The sequence below is a fragment of the Ochotona princeps genome, chromosome 2, assembly GCF_030435755.1.
Source record: "Ochotona princeps isolate mOchPri1 chromosome 2, mOchPri1.hap1, whole genome shotgun sequence".
NCBI classification, from domain to species: domain Eukaryota; kingdom Metazoa; phylum Chordata; class Mammalia; order Lagomorpha; family Ochotonidae; genus Ochotona; species Ochotona princeps.
Window position 1 is genome coordinate 51,513,200 of NC_080833.1, and position 19,502 is coordinate 51,532,701.

Sequence of the window (19,502 nt, forward strand, 5' to 3'; positions counted from 1 at the left end):
ATGCATATACCAGTGGATGTAGCTGCCTGGTCCATTCTGCCCGCAACCCCATCTCTCATGCAAACTGATGGATGTTACAGCCTAGCCTAGCCCAGGCTGCCACAGGCCTGGTCTTCATGCACACAAGTGGGTGCTTCAGTCTAGTCAGCATGACCCCCAGTAACCCACCAGACCTGCTCCCAGCCCTGTTTTTTGCTTGTGTCAGCATATGTTGCAGCCTTGCCTGGTATATCCCACATCCTTCTGGCTCTCCTGTACACCCATGGGTACTGTGACTTAGCTCATCCCACCCTACCCCTAGGCCTTTTCCCAACCTTGGAACATATGGCTGCCAGAGGATAATGTGGTCCTGCCTGACATGGTTCACACCCAGACTTGCACTTGTCAGTTTGTGCTGCAGACGAACCTGGTTGACCTGTATCCATTCTGGCTCTTGTGCATGTCAGGAGGTGCAGAAGCCTAGCCCAGACCAGCTGCCTCACAGTCCCAGCTCTCATGCTCACCAGTGGAAGCAGCAGCCCAGCAAGGGAGTCCCTGAAGTTACCCTACCAGGCCTGTACCCAACCCTAGATCTTGATCATGACAGCAGGTACTGTGGCCCAATCTGAGATGGCCTGCCCTCAGTCTTGGCATTCACCAACAGGTGCTACATTCCTGGGTCAACCCAACATGCCCCCAGTCCCAGTTCTCACTAGCAGGAGCAGCAGCCATCTAAGCCTAGCCCACACCCAGAGCCAGCCTTCACATAAAATAGCAGGTGTTGTAGTCCAACCCAACCTGGTCGGCACCCTGTCTTGACTCTCACTCATGCCAGTACGTGCTCTGGAGTGGTCCAACCTGGCCTGCAGCCAGACCTGGACCACACATGTGCTCATTGGTGCTACAGACCAACCTGGCCTTACCTGCTCCCAGTCCCAGACCTTGTGTTCATCAATGTAAACTGCAGCCTAGCAGCGGAGTACCCAAAGTTCCTCTACTAGCTCCACTTCCAGCCTGGATTTTCTGTGTGTTAGCAGGTGCTATGGCCCAGCCTGACATGGCCAGTTCCAAGTCCTGGCACTCACCTTAAGATACCTCAGCTTAGCTCAACTGATCCTTACTTATTCTGGCCTTCCTTGGTAGGTGCTAAAGCTTAACCTAGCCTAGTCCACCCACAGACCTGGCTCTCATGTGACCTAGAGGGTGCTACAGCTTTGCTGGCCTGATCCACTCAAAGCAGGAGTTGTAGCCTAACAAGGGAGTCCACAAAGTTTCCCTATCAGGCTCATTCCCAACCCCAGATTTTGCATGCAACCAGACATGTCCCCTTCCCACAGCTCCAGCTTTTTCATGTACTAACAGGCAGTGGAGGATGCTATTTGGCTCAGTCCAGGTCTCCCAGGTGACCCACACATGTCCTCTGGGTTCCCTCCTCTAACTGTCTCAGCTCCCTTGCCTGCCTGCAAGTGCAGTAACCGGGCCCATGGAAGTTCCCAGAAGTCATTCCTTCCCTGTCAAACATGCCCTCAGCCACTCTCACAGCAATCTGTAGCCCTCCAGCCTGGGGGGTGGGTTGGCATGTCCTGTCCTAGTGTTCCCCACCTTAACCATACATCTTTTTTAAGGAATAGCATAGGCAACTACGCTAGCACACTGGCATAGTTAACACAAATTTGGCACTTACCAGGCCCCAAATGCCTGCTAGCTATTGGCTGCCTTTTTTTCTCTTTCTTTCTTTCTTTCTTTCTTTCTTTCTTTCTTTCTTTCTTTCTTTCTTTCTTTCTTTCTTTCTTTCTTTCTCTTTCCTTCCTTCCTTCCTTTCTTCCTTCCCTATTTTTTGATATAAGGAAATGGTTCATTGACAATAGCACCAAAACAGGGCTCCAGTGGCGCAATCGGTTAGTGTGTGGTACTTATATGACAATAGTACCAAAAAAAAAAGTATGTATAGCTTTTTTTTTTAAACATTTTATTATTATTGTTATTATTTTATAATACAGTTTCATATTCCCTTATCCCCTCCCCAGTTCCCCCCCCCCCAGTTCCTCTATATCATTACTAACATATAGTTCTTCATACTCAGTCTTATGTCCATCATTGCGGGCATGGACAATGGCAGAGAGTCCAGAATCCTATTGTCAAGATACAGTAAACAGTTTCATTGTAAGTCCATCTCTGTCTGGAAGTAGAAATGCATACCACACTACATCCTCACATCTGGATGTTAGTCTCAATTTCGCAGCTACTGTACATCCCCTTAAATGAAAAGTCATTATTCAAAATCAACAATAGAAAGAAGAAATTTACAATGCCATGAAGTTAAATGACATGTTACTAGATATGACAGTTTCCATTACACAGCTACTATACATCCCCTTAAATGAAAAGTCATGATACAAAATCAACAATGAAAAGAAAAATAGAAATTTACAATGCCTGAAGTTAAATGACATGTTACTAGATATGACAGTCTCCATTACACAGCTACTATACATCCCCTTAAATGAAGAGCCACAAAACAAAATCAACATCTGGGAGAAAAAAGAAGTTAACAACATCAAGAAGTTAAATAACATGCTGTTAAATGACTAATGTGTAGCTGAAGAAATGTAAATCAAGAACCTTCTTGAAGAAAATGATGCCACTGCATGATCTATGAGTCATTGAATGATTTAATCCGAAGGAAGTGTTTTGAAGAGATGAAAACAACAAAAAACAACAAAACCCATGTAATATAGTTTCCGCTGATCTTTGTTGAAGTGTGTCTCCGCCAGACATTAAGCAGATGGGTTTTGTTTTTTAATTCAGGGTGCTAATCTATGACGTTGATTGAGCTAAAGCCATTTACATTCAGAGTTTAATATACATGGGTGTTACCTTGGTCTTGTCATTTTAGGAATGGGTTGTTCATTGGTTTAGTCAGCCTCAGCACGGTATCACAGAGGTGGAGAGTGGTGATCCAAGAGCTGGGGCTGTGAAGACCACGGTGGAAATCTGACGTAAGAACCCAGACCTGGAACTCGCTGGAGGTTGTGGCACAAGTGGCTGCAAGCAAAAAGTTGTGTACCAACCGCAATAAGTAAAATTGCATTGTAGACCTGTGGGTGACAAAGCTTAGAAACCTGCCCCAAGTAATTCAAGACTCTGCTAACCAGAAGTGCAATGACCAAAAAGTATGTATAGCTTTAACAAGAGAAGTACAAGATCTACATGAAAACTCACAAAAATCAGTGAATGAAGAGGGCCTGGTGGCGTGGCCTAGTGATTAAAATCCTCTCCTTGAATATGCTGGGATCCCATATGGGTGCCAGTTCTAATCCTGGCAGCTCCACTTCCCATCCAGCTCCCTGTTTGTGGCCTGGGAAAGCAGTCGAGGACGGCCCAAAGCCTTGGGATCCTGTACCCACATGGGTGACCTGGAGGAAGTTTCTAGCTCCTGGCTTCAGACTGGCACAGCACCGGCTGTTGTAGTCACTTGGGGAGTGAATCTTTGGACGGAAGATTTTTCTCTCTGTCTCTCCTCCTCTCTGTATATCTGACTTTGTAAAAAAAAAAAAAAAAAAAAAAAAAAACAACTTAAAAAACAAAACTAAACAAAACAACTCCGAAAGTCAATGAAGAAAATCACAGAACATTTAAACAAATGAAAAAGCATCTGATCACGGATTAGAAAGCCTGAGGGGAGGACTAGTCAATTGAGCCATTGCACTGGGCCCTCATAAATATTACTTTTAATAAACATAGTTCATATATCTTCTACTTACTCTGCTTTTCAGAAAGAGAGTAAGTCAAACAGTGTTTATAAACATTTATTCTGTTAAATTTTATCCTAGTCCAACTTTGGATTCCTCTGAATCTAAAAATAATGTCTTGTTCCTTTTCTAGATTAAACAGTAATGATTTTTGTGATTTGGAGTCCCCCAAAATTAGTGCACTTGGAAAAGTAGGAAAGACTGTAACATTGGCAATTCTGGGCCTGGTGTGATGATTCAATAGCTAAATCCTCACCTTGCAAGTGCTAGGATCCTGTGTGGGTGCCTGTTCATGTCCTGGCTGCTCTACTTCCAGTCCAGCTCCCTGGTTGTGGTCTGAGAGAGCAGTAGAAGCTGGCTCAAAACCTTGGGACTCTGCACCCATGTGAGAGACTTGGAAGAAGTTCCTGGCTCCTGGTTTTGGATCAGCTCAGCTCTGGCCACTAGGGAGTGAACATCAGGTTTGTAAATGTGTGTAGAGCACCCATAACCCTCCAGCAATGAAATAGTTTACAATACTTTCTCCATATTTACATGAGTGCAATAAATGCTAAATTATATATACTAACAAACTAAGCTTGAACAAAACAAATTAAAAAAATAAAAAACAAACCCCAATGGAACAACAACAGAAAAACCTGTAAATAACCAAAAAACAAAAAACATTTCCAGAGCCAGAGTTAGTTCAACATAACATACTTCACTAGTGTTTAGAATGCTTGTGCACAAACTGAGTTACTGAGAGTTGATTCCATTACTGCCTTTAGAAGGAAAGGCACCAGCTCCCCACTCTCCTGGAGTTGCACTCATCACCCGGATAGTACCTCTTGGTGGGCTGTGCTACCTAGAAACCGGTGAGTGATTGTTACGGTTGGAGCTGAGTTTGGTCACGGTGGACGATCCAGGTTTCTTCAGGAAAACAAGCGCATTCATGCCCGAGGACAGGGGGCTTCTGCTTTTCTGGTTGTGTTCGGGGTGGTTGATTCTCACCAGTAGCGACCTCACAGAGGTGGAGAGAGGAAGAGAAAATAGAGGATCAGAAGGAAGGTCAAGAACCCTCAGGGATGGATTACAATTTTATAGTTGGCATTTTAAGAGACAAGGAGAAGAAGAAAGTAAGGCCAACAGACTTGAGAGAAAAGCCTTCTGGCCAGAAGGGGAAGGCAGTGCTCACGTTCAAGGTGGGAACATTCTTTCTTGCACATGTTATTATTCAGCAAAGTCTTGGAGGTTGACAGGCTCACAGTGGCAAATGCCATGTTCTAATCTTCACATGTTTATCAGTAAAAATTACCATGCTGTTTTTCATCAAGTAGCACTTTCATGCTATTCATTGCTTTAAAAATTAATTAATTAGAAACAGCAACAGGAAGAAGATACATACAATTAGAGAGAGAGAGAGAGAGAAAGAAATCCTCCATTGTTTGGTTCACTTCCAAAAACGCTAAAATAGCCAGGTTCCAGGTTCGAATCAGGAACCAAGAACCCCTCCAGCCCTCCCACATAAATGGCAAGGGCCCAAACACCTCAGCCATTCTGTACTCTGCTTGCAGGCACATCTACAGGAAGCTGAGACTCGAACTGGCACCCCAAAAGGGATGCCAGGATGGCAAGCTTCAACTGAACTCACTGCACCACAGTGCACCTTATCATCCTATTTTTTTTAAAAAAAAAAAAGTATCTTTTTTTAAATTGGAAAGACAGATAAATAGAGAGAAGGAGATATAGAGATATCTTTCATTTGCTGGTTCACTCCCCAAGTGGCTACAACATCCAGAGCTGAGCCCTTCCAAAGCCGGAAGCCTAGAGTTTCTTCTGGGTCTCCCATGCAGGTGCAGGATCCCAAGACTATGGCTCATTCTCCACTGCTTTCCCAGCCCACAAGCAGGGAGCTGGATAGGAAGTGGAGCAGCTGGGACCCAAACAGGCGCCCATAAGGAATCCTGGTGGATACAGGATGAGGATTTAGCCCCTAGGCTATCACAATGGGCTCCACAACATTCATTTTTACATTTTGCCAAATGCCACAGTCTGAATAAATGTCATTTGCCTGTCAGGTATGCTTTCATGTAAAAATGCATTCTAGGAGAAAAAAATTGCCTAATTTAGCTGTCAACTAATCATACCCAGACAAGCATCCTACTATGTTATAGAAGAACTGCTTTTTCATATTTTCCATTTGGGTAACCAAAAGTCTTGCATGTAATAATTGAGACTCAATAAAATCATAAGGTTTACTGATTTATCAATGGCATTCATAAATGAATTTGGAATTTTTTCCCCTTTGAGTAGATGGCATGGAACAACACTAAATAGGGGCTGGTATTGTGGCATTGAGGTGAACTAACAAGGTACTGGTAAACAGGTCTAACTTCTACAACTGAGGAGTGGTATGTCATTAAAAATATCATTCATATAACGAATTATATAAGCTTCAGGAAATTGTTGCCACATAGAAGCCATGCTCAAGCAACGTATTTTTGATATACATTTGCCTTGCAGGGCCCAGCGGTGTGGCCTAGTGGCTAGGGTCCTTTCCTTGGATGCACTGGGATCCCATATGGGCGCCGGTTCTAATTCCGGCAGCTTCACTTCCCATCCAGCTCTCTGCTTGTGGCCTGGGAGGGCAGTTGAGGATGGCCCAATGCATTGGGACCCTGCACCCGAGTGGGAGACCTGGAGGAGGTTCCTGGTTACTGGCTTCGGATCGGCATAGCACCGGCCGTTGCGCCTCACTTGGGGAGTGAGTTATCGGATGGAGGATCTTCCTCTTCGTCTCTCCTCCTCTCTGTATATCTGACTTTGTGGTGAAATAAATAAATCTTTAAAAAAAATTTGCCTTGTAACAACACTTTGGCTGCATGGGTGTGATATAACTAATACAGAGAACAGAAAATGTAGGGCGTGGTTTACCTGGAGGAGCTGGAGGAATAGTATGAAGGATTAAGGGCTATAGGAAAGCGGGTGAGACCATTGTTTTCACATTCTCTTCTTTCCTTTGTGCATCTGAGGGAGGGGGAGAAAGAAGGGGAGCAGCCCCCCAGCCTCCCAATCATCCCAGGGTGCCCGATGTGGGGCATGCTCTGAGGGCACTGCTCAAGTGGTTTTGATAGTTCAACAGTTAGGTATTGTTGCTCATGGTGCCACCTCCTATCCTAGCAGGAACAGTGGCCTTTCCTGACTGGCCCTCACCCATTCCAGTTCTTATTATTGGGTGCTACAGCCCAGCTGAGCCTAGTCCACACCCAGACACAGCTCACAAATGGCTCAGCAGGGCCATAAACCTATCCCAGGCCATCCTACACCCATCCTGGTTCTCATGATCATCAGTTGGTGCTGGAGTCTAGACAGTTTGGCATGCCCCAGACCCAGTTCACACTTGTGCCGAGGGACACTGCAGCCATATCCAGACCAGACCACATCTCCCACTCTGGCCCCCACACTCACCAGTAGGACCCACAACCCAGTCAGGATGTCCCCTTGATTCCCCAAGCAGGCCTGATCCCAGCCATTGATCTCACAGTGCCAGTGGTTGTTGTGACTCAGCTTGGCACAGCCCCTCTCCTGTCTTGGCCTTTGCCTTTGGAAGCTGCAGCCTGGCTTAACCCAGCTGGTCCCCAGTCCCAATTCTCGCTGGTGGGTGCTGCAACCTGGCCCTGCTCAGTCTGCTCTCATCCGTGGCTCATGCAAACTAGTGGGTGTTGCTCTCATCCGTGGCTCATGCAAATTAGTAGGTGTTGCAGCCTAGCACAACATGTCCAGCACTCCATCCTATTTTCTGCACTTGCCAGTGGGCTATGGTTTGCTCTGCCCCGCCCTGTCTGTTCCCTCCAAAACCAACTCACACACTTGCAGACGAATGGAGCTACCCTGCCCAGCCTGCCAAACACCCAGGTCTGGACAACGTGCTCAGTGGACACTATGACCCCATAGGGAGATTCTCAGGTTCCCTGCTCCGGCCACTCCCAGACCCAGAACTCAGGCACGGTTGCAGGTGCTTAGCCCTTACATGGCATGGCCTGCCCCATCCATTCCGGCCTTTGTATGAGTTGGTACAGCCCGGGCCTCTCCACACCCTGTTTTAGGGTGCTCATGCAGGTGCTGCAGCCTTGGGCCTGTCCCACTTGCTCCAGCCCCAGCACCGGTGAGCATCGGGGAGTTAAGTGGTCATACTTAGTTGAGCCCATCACCATCTCAAATTTCAAGCTAAACAGCAGGACTTGTAGTTCCTTAAGGTTGGGCCCACTTGTCAGCAACAGAATCCAACCCTGGATCTGGGTCTTATTAGATGATTACCACTGATTGCCTGCCCGCTGGTGGAAAAATATCAGCAAGTTGCCCATAGTTGTAACAGAAGCTTTATTGGGAAATCCGCTCCTGGGCCCCCTTCGTGCAGAGCAGAAGGAAGATGGAGGCTAAAAGAGCAGCTGAGATGCGTGTCTGGGAGTTTTATACTCCTCTAGACACGTGGGCTGGCAAAGGAGCTGTCTATGCCCCAATTATGTAAGGAATGTCCGTTCAGGTGTGCCATTGGTCGGCTGGAATCCCACCAGGCCAGTGACTTAACTGGCTCCTGTGGCCCCTTCTGTTCCGGACTGAAGCCTGGGAGACTTGCCTGGTCTGGAACAGATCCAACCCCTCACCTCCAGTGCCCTGGGTAGCCATCAGTTCTCTTGTGTGCTGGTTGCTGTCATGGCCCAGTCTGATGTGACCCATCCCCTGATTCGACATGCACTGTCAGGTACTGGGATCTAGCCCTGCTGGAAAGGCCCCCAGCCATAGTTTGCATATGCGCTGGCATGTGGTATGGATAGTCATAAGCATGTGGGCCATTGTCGCGGCTAGCTGAGCCGGCATAGTAGGCACGGCGAATGTCTGAGCGAAAAGCACCGACACACGGAGACCATGATGGTGTTAGAAGTGCTGGGAGCCGTCTCTCCTAAGCCTCTTTATTACCATATTATATCCTCTTCCCCCCAAGCCCATTAACAGGACAATAGGACGCCAATGAGTCTGCAAAGGCCAGGTGCCACTGCCATAGGCCGGATTCCTGAGTGCTCAGCTAAAGGAATGTAAACCAGCTCCTCAGCCCACAACAGGTCATCTGATTTTTTTTTTCAGCCGTATTTTAACTATTTGTTTTATTTTCATTACCAAGTCAGATATACAGAGAGGAAGATCTTCTGTCTGATGATTCACTCCCCAAGTGACCACAACAGCCGGTGCTGCGTCAGTCTGAAGCTAGGAACCAGGAACTTTCTCCAGGTCTCCCACGTGGGTGCAGGATCCCAAGGCTTTGGGCCATTCTCGACTGCTTTCCCAGGCCACAAGCAGGGAGCTGGGTGGGAAGTGGGGCAGCTGGGATTAGAACTGGTGCCCATATAGGATCCCAGGGCGTTCAAGGTGAGGACTTTAACCAATAGGCTACTGCGCCGGACCGGGTCATATGATTTTTAACCAGTAGGAACATCATGTGGGTGAGGAGACTGATCAATGACCTTTTTTTTCTTTTAATTTATTTTATTGTGTTGTTGTTGACAATCTTTACATGGTTAATTACGGTTAAAAAAAAGGTTCAGGGGGTATAGGGAAGTGGGTAATACTATTATGTCCATATTGTTTCCATCATGTATCTGAGATAAAGAGGAATATTGAGGGAGAAGCCCCACCCGGTTTCCCGCCCACCCCAAGTCCCGGATGTGGGGCATGCTCTGAGATATTTGCTCAAGTGGTTTTAATAGTTCTCCAGTTATGAATCGCTGCCAGTTTCGCTCGATGAGGTCGTCCACTGATTGATATGGCCCATCATAAAGTCTCCGTTTGCCCCGTATTTCGCTGCCAACATATAGCTGAGATGACTGATTGATCTGTTCTGTCTTCTGTCTTTTCTTGGTTAGAGTTCTGAGTCCAGCAGTTCGATTGGGGAGATCTCCAAAGAAACTTTGAGGTATTCCCAGACCAGATTCTTGTATGTTCTAGCAAGCACAGGGCGCGGCACAGTCCATCACCCCGATCAGCTGGTGGTTGCAATTGCTGGGTTGGTTCTGTTTTCAGTCCCGAGTTGCACTGGAGCCAATGGGTGTTGCAGTCCAGTCTGGTTCTGCCCAGCACATACTCGGCCCTTACATCAAGCAGTGGGAGCTGCAGCCTAGTCGGGGCAACCCTCAATAACCCCCACCAGGCCCGCCCCCTACCCTGGTTTGCCAGTATGTGTAGCAGTAGACCAGTCTGTCCCCCATCCCATTTGGCTCTTGTACTTGTCAATGGGTATTAATGCTTAGTTCCATCTAACCATCTCAACCATCCAGCCCTCAAGGATGTTGTTGAGTGCCTCTCTGTCTAGCCACCCCAGCCCCCGTCCTAGTTTTCATGCCCTCCTGCGGGACTAGTGACCCAAGAGGGGGGAACCCACTTTTTCCCTCCCAGGTCTCTCTTAGTCCCGGTTTATGCACTCTTTAGGTGGTTCTGTGATTTGACTTGACAGAATTAGCCCCCAGTGCCAGCTTCTGCCAGCTGATGCTGCAGCTAAGCCCAAACATCCCCTACCCACTCTAATTTATGCTTGTACCCGCAGGAATAATCAGCCCAGCCTGGCTTTTCCCTGATCTAGTCCACATGCAGCGCACAGGTGTTGCCGCCTTGCTTAGTCTGGTATGTCCCCATCCCAGCCCAGAGGGAGTAGCTGTCTGGCGACGACCAGCCCCTTAATCCCCCTGCCGGCTCTGCCCCTCCCTTCCTGGATCTGTGCTGGTTGGATGCTGCAGTCAAATCCAGTACAGGCAACCTCATCCTGGCATTCCATAATGTGTACTGGTTTTGTCGTGACCAAACCCGGCTCAACCCACACTCTGTTCTGGTGTTCGGATTTGCCAGTGGATGACATGAACTGGTTCAGCCTGGTCTGCTCCTGACCCATGCCGAATGTGTGCCAGTGAGAAACTTTCCATGGCCTATTCTGGGCTGTTTCCTATCATGCTTCTTGAGCTTACCTGCAGGGACTGTGTTCTGCCAGAGGAAAATGACCTTTCTTAAAAGTGTTAATATTCTAAACCTTTAAAAAAAATTGGGTTTTTGCTGAATAAGTTGTTCCGTGTCTTGTCTGGATTTTCTTTAGCCTTGTCATTGCTTATAGTCCATTTAACTTGACATCTCAATATCTTTTTTACTATTTGAACTTGTCGATTGGATAAAACATATTTTCTCCACATATTTATAGAATCATACCCTGTACTACACAGGGTTCAAAATGTCCTGTGGTCCCATCAGGATCTTGTCATTGTAGGACCCTGGCACTTTCATAACCATCTCCCAGTGAAGTCTATCCTCCCCACTCCTCCTAAGCCCTTCGTTTGCTTTAATAAGCAGCCACTGATGAGGACATTAATCTTATGCAATTATACTGATATCAGCTTATGAATCAAGACTGACTTCAAATTGCTATCCCTGAGTACTTACTGCAGAGTTACAGAGAGAGGATGGGTTTGGGACAGGACAAGAGAGCTCTCACACTGCTGGTTCTCTCCCCAAATAGCAGCAATAGCCAGAGCAGGGCCAGCCTGAAGCCAGAAGCAGGAGCTTCTTTTGGCTCTCCAATGTGGATGCAGAGGCCCAAGGTCTTACATCACTCTATGTTACTTTCCCTGGCAATTAGCTGTATCAGAAAAGGAATAGCTGGAGCTCAAACTGGTACCCATATGGGATGGTGGTGCCATAGGTAGAGGATTAATCCACTAACCACTGCACTGGCTCCTATCCCAGAGTTTTATGGCACATAGCTAGCTTTTCCTTGGTTGTTTGTTGGGTCCAATAAGCATGAGAACTATCAAACCTTCATTGCCTATATGTACACACATACATTGTGTTTTCTGCGATAATTGTATTGGAAGAATGACAGCTTGTGCTATTTTATTTCATGGAAAATGTAGCTGAATTGCTTTTGCTAGGGTCTTAATTTTTTCCTGTACAATCTGAATTGATAGCTCCTGTGAATACAGAAAGTCCTTGCAATACACAACTGCTCTTTCCCATGAGACTCAGTGTCCCTGGATGTGATGGACCACACACTCCAAGAGGTATCACCTGCGTTTACTCCCACTGCGCTCCTCAAACTGAGGCTGGTGCTTCTTGAGCTGCCTCATAGGAGAGTATCTACTGTGGGGTGGAGGCAAGACACACCGGAGAACCCTGGGGTGGAGGTGGGATGCAAGCCCCTGCTGCTGATGGGGCTGCGAAGGCCCGTCTCCTGTTTCCCTGTGCCATAGTCTCAGGACCCATCCTTATGGAGTACAGATCTACACAGATTGGCCCAGAGATTTCCCTTATTATTAAGCCGACAGATCCAGGCCCGACAGAAGCATGACCAGAGGCTTAGGAACAGCAGGAGTTGGGTGTGCAGCCGGAGGTCCTTTTGCTAGAGCTGTACACTGTGCACAGATGTGGCCTGTTTGTCCACAGTTAAAACGCCTTTGTGTTCGTTCACTCACAGCAGTGGTCAGGAACAGACCCTGATAAGAGTTGCTGCCCATAACCTGACAGGTATGTATCATTTCAACTAAAGTACCACTCCTTTTAAGGCATGCCATGGCCCTCGGGAAATACTTGTTGACATTTTCGTAAGTAAGCTGTCTCAATAGGGTCTCTCTTGTAGAAGAGCTACTCCATCCACAAAATTTGTAAAAAGGTTCCTAAGGGCCTTGAAAAAATTTTGTAAAGCTTCCTGGCAAGTCACCCTTGGGCAAGGCCAACCAAGTGGTCTTGTCATTCTCCCTGATCTGATTATAGGCTATAGGTAGGTAAATACCGGTGTTGAGGAATATGGTCCCTGTGCTTCCAACATGTCAAAAGTAAAGTGACCCCGGTTATTTCTAGTTTCCCTATCTTGTTTTCATGTCTGCTCATAATGTTTCCTTTTCCACAGTAAGTAATCCTTTCCATCCAAGCAAAGCATGCCAAATGCATCCAGTCAAGAGGCATTACCCAGTCTCCTGGCCTGGGTCCTGGGGCCTGCCTACTTGGTGGGTGTTGGGTTCATGAGCCCCAGGAGTGGGGGATCCAGTGGGGCTTGGGTTGCCTGACCCAGGTCTGGGGGCCCACCTACTAGGGGGGTGCCAGGTTCATGAACCCCAGGGGTGGGAGATCCAATCATGCTTGGGATGCTTTGCCCGGGTCCTTGGACTCACCTGCAAAAATATGTCCTAATTAATGAAAAAGGTGGAGCAGTGGACACAGGCCCTGTTGTAAAAGAATATGGCAGCACATTTGGTGCTGTAGCAGAAGAAGGAGGACAGAACTATTTGGACAACTACCCCAAACAAACGATGACAGCAAAGAATCTTGGTGAATGGAGCCAATGGCCATTGGGAGGGTGACATCATCCTTGGATCGGTGAAATCGACAGCACTTCAGAACTATCCAAGCCACTTGGACAGAACCCTCGGAATATGTACACACTGAGACTCTGGGTTGATATGAGGTGGCGGTTCCTCTTCCCTGGGTGCTGGGACGTGCGGAGAGTTGTGAGTGGTTCCTCCTTTGTGTCTCCCCTTTCCCCTCAGGAACAACAAGAAGAAATGTCAAATTTGGAAACAATTAGTTCACCCAGTTTTGCATAAACCTCTATCCTTTCCACCCTGATCAACCATGTAATCATTATAAAAATTAAAATAAAAGAAAAACAGGCATTACCCAGCACACCAAGATCCTTTACACAAGGGCAATCGTGACGGCTGAATTTGCTCCATTCTGTAAAACACACTCCTGTAGGCTTTTTTTTTTTAATTTATTTGTATTGGAAAGTCAGATATATAGAGAGGAGGACAGAGAGGAAGATCTTCCATCCAATGATTCACTCCCCAAGAGGCCCCAATGACCAGAGCTGAGCCGAACCGAAGTGTAGGAGCCAGGAGCTTCTTCTGGGTCTCTCATGTGAGTGCAAGGTCCCAAGGGTTTATATCATCCTTGACCACTTTCCCAGGCCACAAGCAGGGAGTTGGATGGGAAGTGGGGCTGCCAGGATTAGAACCAAAGCCCATATGGGATCCCAGCATGTCCAAGGTGAGGACTTTAGCAGCTAGGCTACCGCACCAGGCCCCTCCATCAGCTTTTAAACAATGCCCAACCCAAACCTGTATAGTCCCCAATATTTTGGTTAGCATTTTGTGGAACAGGCCTCAGTTACTGGAAAAGCTCATCTGTTGTCTCCATCCATATCATTAGCAGCTTCCGTAACCACCTGCTGAAATGTGGTTTCAAAAAGTTCAGAGAGAAACGTGTTTAAGACTCAGCTCCTGCCTTTTAGAAAGCGTGCTCAACTATTACAGCATTGCCATTAACAAACGCTTGCTGTGTTCCTTGGAGGCAGTGTACCTATTCCACTCTCCGCTTTCCATTCTGGTAAAGCTCTCTTCTGATTCCCGTTTTCCTTAGGATGCTTCTCAGTTACCAAAGTTGTGCTTCTAGCTGCTTCTGGAGCTGAGGCAGAGTGCTCGGTTCATAGCGCCATTGTCAGGGTGTGTGTTGCATGGAGATGACCTCTTGGGAAGCTCGCAGCTGATCAGGAAGTCTCAGACAAATTTAGAGAAATACAGTTGCGCATTACCACTCCAAGAATCTCTTCACAAAATGTAGCATCTGCTCATAAGTTAGGTACTCCTTTAAACTCTCTTCTATGTCCATTGAGCTGTTCACATTCACAACTGATCATTGGAACTGCTTTAAAAATGCATGAATTAAATATTTAGCATACTTTGAAAGGATTCTCTGATACTAATAAGTGAATGTATGGCCTGGAGTGATAGCCTAGTGGCTAAATCCTCGCCTTACATGTGCTGAGATCCTTTACGGGTGCCAGTTCGTATCCCAGGCGTGTCACTTCCCTTCCAGCTCCCGGCTTGTGGTCTGGGAAAGAGGTAGAGGATGGCCAAAACCTTGGGATCCTGCACCTGTATGGGAGACCCGGACGAAGCTCCAGGCTTCTGGCTTTAGATGTGGTCAGCGCAGGCGGGGCTGCAGGAAGTGTGAATGAAATCGAGTGAGTGTTAATACGCAGAGGAAGGGGCTGCAGTATATCCAAGCTACATTCCTGGCTGTTGCGGCCACTTGGGGGGCGAACTAGCGGAGGGAAGATATTTCTCTCTCTATCTCCTTCTCTTGGTATATGTGCCTTCCTAGTAAAATATCTTTTACAAGTGAATGTAACTATGTGCTTTTTTAAAAAAATTAACAAACATCTAAGAGTAGCAGGTAACTTCATACAGTATGTCAACCTTGTCTTTGACTCATTCCAAAGGGATTGTTCCTTCTCACTGGATTCATATTGTTTGCTTTTTTACTATGGAAAGCAGCAGACTGTTCTCCATAACTGTAGATTTTAAATATTTACTTGCTAGTGCTGTATAACTTAGCACATTGGAATCGAAAAGCAGTTTGTGTGGTAGTTGTCAGTGGCATCATGTCAGTGTTACCGCACACACTGTCCCTCTGTGATGTCTGTGTGAAGCGGCAGACGGAAGGTTATTCACAGCCTTGGCCCAACCCATAAAGATGTGCAGTTATACACGCAGCGATTCTTTTTTTATATCATATAGTAGCCTTAAGAATCCAAACACTGGGTCTGGTACAGTGACCTAGTGGCTGAAGTCCTCACCTTGAACGCACCGGGATCCCATATGGATGCCAGTTCTAATCCCGGTAGCTCCACTTCCCATCCAGCTCCCTGCTTGTGGCCTGGGAAAGCAGTTGGGGATGGCCCAAAGCCTTGGCACCCTGCACCCGTGTGGGAGACCTGGAGCAAGTTCCTGGCTTGTGGCTTCGGATCAGCACAGCACCGGCCATTGTGGTTACTTGGGGAGTGAATCATCGGATGGAAGATCTTTCTCTTTGTCTCTCCTCCTCTCCGTATATCTGACTTTGCAATAAAAATAAGTAAATCTTTAAAAAAAAAAAACTTTGTTTTTTTAAAAAAAGAATCCAAACACTGTTTCTTGTGGCCTGCTAATGCACAGTGCCAAGAATAATATATACACATTCATTCCTGTAGTTCAAGTCCATATGGAAGTTACAAAAAGGCAAGCAGATGGCTTGTTAAGTACATGTTATCTCCCCTTATATAAAATCATAAAATTTCCGTATTTCAAAATATGGAACTGCTACTTATATACAAGTTATACAAGACATAATTTTCAGTTGCTCATAGTAATGAATGTTCCATTTATGACCCTGTCATACTTTTTGCTTGATTGGTTAACTGGCCTCCCACCACATCAATAGGAACTGTTCTAGCTACCGGAATAAAAATACCAAAAATAATTTAATCACCGCATACACTAAAAACGGAAAACACGAAGTTTATTTTTGAACTCCTTAATACCTCTTTCTTCTGGAATACTTCACTTCCACGTGGCTCAGTGCGGTACACAGAACGTGAACTGTTTACTGCTAGCTTTTACTATAATGGACTGTGCACTTCAGTAGCATGTCTTGGAGTCTGCTCGAACAAAAACCCGGGGTCCCGCAAAATGAAGAAAGGATTACATTTGTCAATAATTTATAATTTTCTTTAAGAATCCTTACAAGCGATAGTACAGTTTTCTGCTTCATAAAGTCTGTAAAGACTGTCGCTCCGTTTCAATCCTTGAAAACAATCTGAATGTGGAGAAGCAGCCTGTTGTTGTCTTCCTAGTACTCCGCAGCCTGCGGCCCCTGCCAATTCGGCTTGGAATACCTGCAGAAAGACTTAGTGTTTTATTACCAACTTGCGGCTGGGCAGGAGGCGTCTGTGGGTCAGGGACAGGGAGGCATGGACAGGCGGTGCCTGCTGGATCTTGTAGTTCCTCGGACCTAAGCATGCTAGCGAGTGCGCACGGCATGCTGGTAGTTGAAGTCCGATATTCAAAAGGCTCTGAAGCCGCGGGAAAGTGGCTTGTTCATCAAAGAAACCTGCTGCTCGATGGACACTTTGTCCGGTGTCCGCGCCGGCCGCTCGGGTGCGTGAGGGCTCGTTGTGGCGGAGGGGCGGGTGGGGGCAGCGCCGCACGGAGGCCTGCTTCCCCGCCGCCTGCCCGCAGCCTCGGTGCCCCGGAAGTGGCTGCGGCCGGCGCTCGCGCTACGGCGGCCGCGGCGGTGAGGTGCGAGGCTGCTGGTGGCGGGTGCGGGCTGCGGTGTATCCGCGGCTCCGCATTTCCCGGGCTGGTGGCGGCTCCCGCGCGTCGGTTCCTTTCTCCGGCCTTCTTGCGACGGGGAGGCGTCGAGCCAAGGCCAACGGGGACGCGAAGGTTGGGCTGGAGTGGTGGGTCCCTGGGGGGCGGGATTCTTGGGGTGAGGGAGGGATTCTTGGGGTGAGCTGAGGGCCAGCTCCCCGGTTATCCGAGGGTTCTGCCGACTCCCTCGGGTGTCCCCTCAGGGCAGGGTGTGTTGGGACTGCTCGCCGCCCGTTGCTCCGCCTAGGGCAGCCGCTCTTAGGTGTCCCAGGCACGACCTTTAGGTCCCCTGAGCTGTCTGTCGCCTCTTGTTGGGTCACCCCCCCACCATCCCCTTGCTGTGGTTCTGTCAGCTCTGTCTCCTCCCAGAGCCTTTCTAAAAGGAAAATACGGCAATCAAATTTCCAAGAACTTGATCATCGTCTTCGTAGCCCCTTCCTCCTTTCGGTCTTGGTTACTGCTTCAAAGGGTGACACAGGTGCGGCCGCCCCTCACTGACTTCATTCACGCTTCCCGCAGCCCTCCCTGCCCTGACCACATTTAAAGGCTTCGAGGTTGGACGTGCAGAGAACGGTCTTTTCTTAGGCTGACTTTGAATTCTGGATTTCACTTGTCACCGCGGCCTGACAGCGGTTCTTACTTTTTTTGCTCACATTTTGATTTTGTGTGGTTTTTTCCCCTTATGGGGTTCACGGATATCCGATCATTAGGTGATACCTGGGCTTTTTATAGTTGAATTGCATATACGTTTTTTTCCTTCCTTTTTTTCTACTTGAACCACAAGGATTGTTTGAATTTTTGTAATGATTTTGTGTCAGTTAATAGCAGAGAGACACAAAGAAGTGATTGCGGCTTGCTTGTGATTTGTTGTTACATGTATGTCAGTGAAAGTCCCCCCCAGCCCTCAGGGACTGGGAAGGCTTTGGAAGTTAACGTCTGCATTTTTTGAGTTGGAAAAGAAAAATAAATAAAAATAAAATAAAATAAAAATAAAGCAGAGTTTATCATTAACCAATAATCTGATGTTATTTTGAATTATCAGCTCATCTGCTATAAAACTTTGAAACTTGAAGGATAAAAAGTGACCAGTATCCGGACTTGCATAATTTAGTCGGGCATTTAAAAACCATTTGATTATGCTCCTTTTCTGTAGAATGGATGCAACTGTCTCTGTGGTAGCTGATTATGAAGTGTTGACAGCCCTGGTGAAGCACATTGGACTGTATTCAGTAAAGTTTTGTAACCAGGAGTTTTGTACTGTGTTCAGGGAACGACGTACCGCCAATGAGTTTGCAGTGTCTCATCTGTTATTACTGCTCTGTAGAGATTCTAATAGTAAGATTATTAATCAGTAAAATCCCAAAATACTTCTGTTAAGTTGCTTTTATTCCTAGTTAATCTGAGGTGTTTTCAGCTGTGTCCAAGATTTGGCGCTATATGTAAAGTATTTCAGAATTAATTCAGTTAGGAGAATCTTTTTTAGAGAAAAGGATGAGAAGCTAGACATTATTTACACTTTCTCTATTTTTCTTGAGATTTTATTCATTGATTGGTATTTTTTTGAATATTTAACTGGTATTTAACAGAAATCGCCAGTAACTTACTGAATGGAGTATCCGCTTGCTGCCTGGTGCTAGGTCCTTTTAACACGTGAGCTCAGTTAATCACGGTTACTCAAACCACTGAATATTACATCCAGCTGGTAAGCAAACAGGAACTCGGAGTCTTCAAGTTGTTTGATCTTTTTCTTTTTGACTCGTCCTACTGTAAAGGCTTGTTTTGATCTCTGGAATCTGTACATTAATTCAACAAAGGCGTGCCAAGTAGCGGTTATATAGCAGAGACCCTGTGCTGGGTGAGGAAACAGCAGCAAGCAAGGAAGACAAGGCAAGTTTGTACCCTAGCAGAAGGCCTTCAGAAAGCAGGAAATGTGGCCAGTGTGTAGAAGACCTTTAGTGTTTTATGGTGGTAGAGTAAGGTTTCAGGAAGAAAATCAAGCTGACCCTGGGGCTTACTTGGTAGATAAGGAGATAAGGGTGTGAGGTGGGTGACAGGTGATTTCAGAACGACATACAAGATGAACCATGAGTTTGGGAGATGAGAGGGAGGGCCGGGTAAGTAGACTGCCTTGTATCTTGTTTTCTTACGCATTGAAGGTGCACAGCATTGGTTGAATTTGAAAAGATACTGTTGAATGAATCAATGGCAAGAGCTCAGTTATGAGATAGCAAGATGTTACGTAGATCTAGAGTGATTATGTTGTGAATTGGAGACAGGAGTGGACTTGAGAGCTGTTGGGAACAGAACCAGTAGTAGGCTGTGTGAGTTACTGCGTGTTGGGGAGAGGTGGTAGCTGTGCGAGGAACGAGGCCAGCTTACCTGGGCGTGGATCTTGTTTGATCCCATGAAGTGGAGATTCAGCTGTTTCATCAAACACGACTCTGTCTTAAAATTCGAAGATGCACCGATTTTACCAATTACTCTGAGAAAAAATGCTGTCAATTAAATAGACCAAGGTTGTCAATTGCAAGATAATATGTCAATTTCAAACTTAAAAATTGTAAAATTGTGTGGT

The 19,502-nt window shown here is 46.7% G+C and overlaps 1 protein-coding gene across 6 annotated transcripts in view; it reads left to right on the forward strand.

Moving 5' to 3' along the window:
* The first annotated feature begins 16,373 nt into the window (after positions 1-16,373).
* ATG4C (autophagy related 4C cysteine peptidase) overlaps positions 16,374-19,502 on the forward strand; it is an 81,980-nt gene continuing 78,851 nt past the window's right edge. The window contains exon 1 of one of the 6 annotated variants that reach the window (XM_058657442.1): positions 16,374-16,714. The gene's annotated coding sequence lies outside the window, so the exon portion shown is untranslated. Of the gene's footprint in view, positions 16,715-16,878; positions 17,017-19,502 lie in introns of those variants that run through there. The other 5 variants (XM_058657449.1, XM_058657438.1, XM_058657431.1 and 2 more) reach the window with 5 other exon arrangements.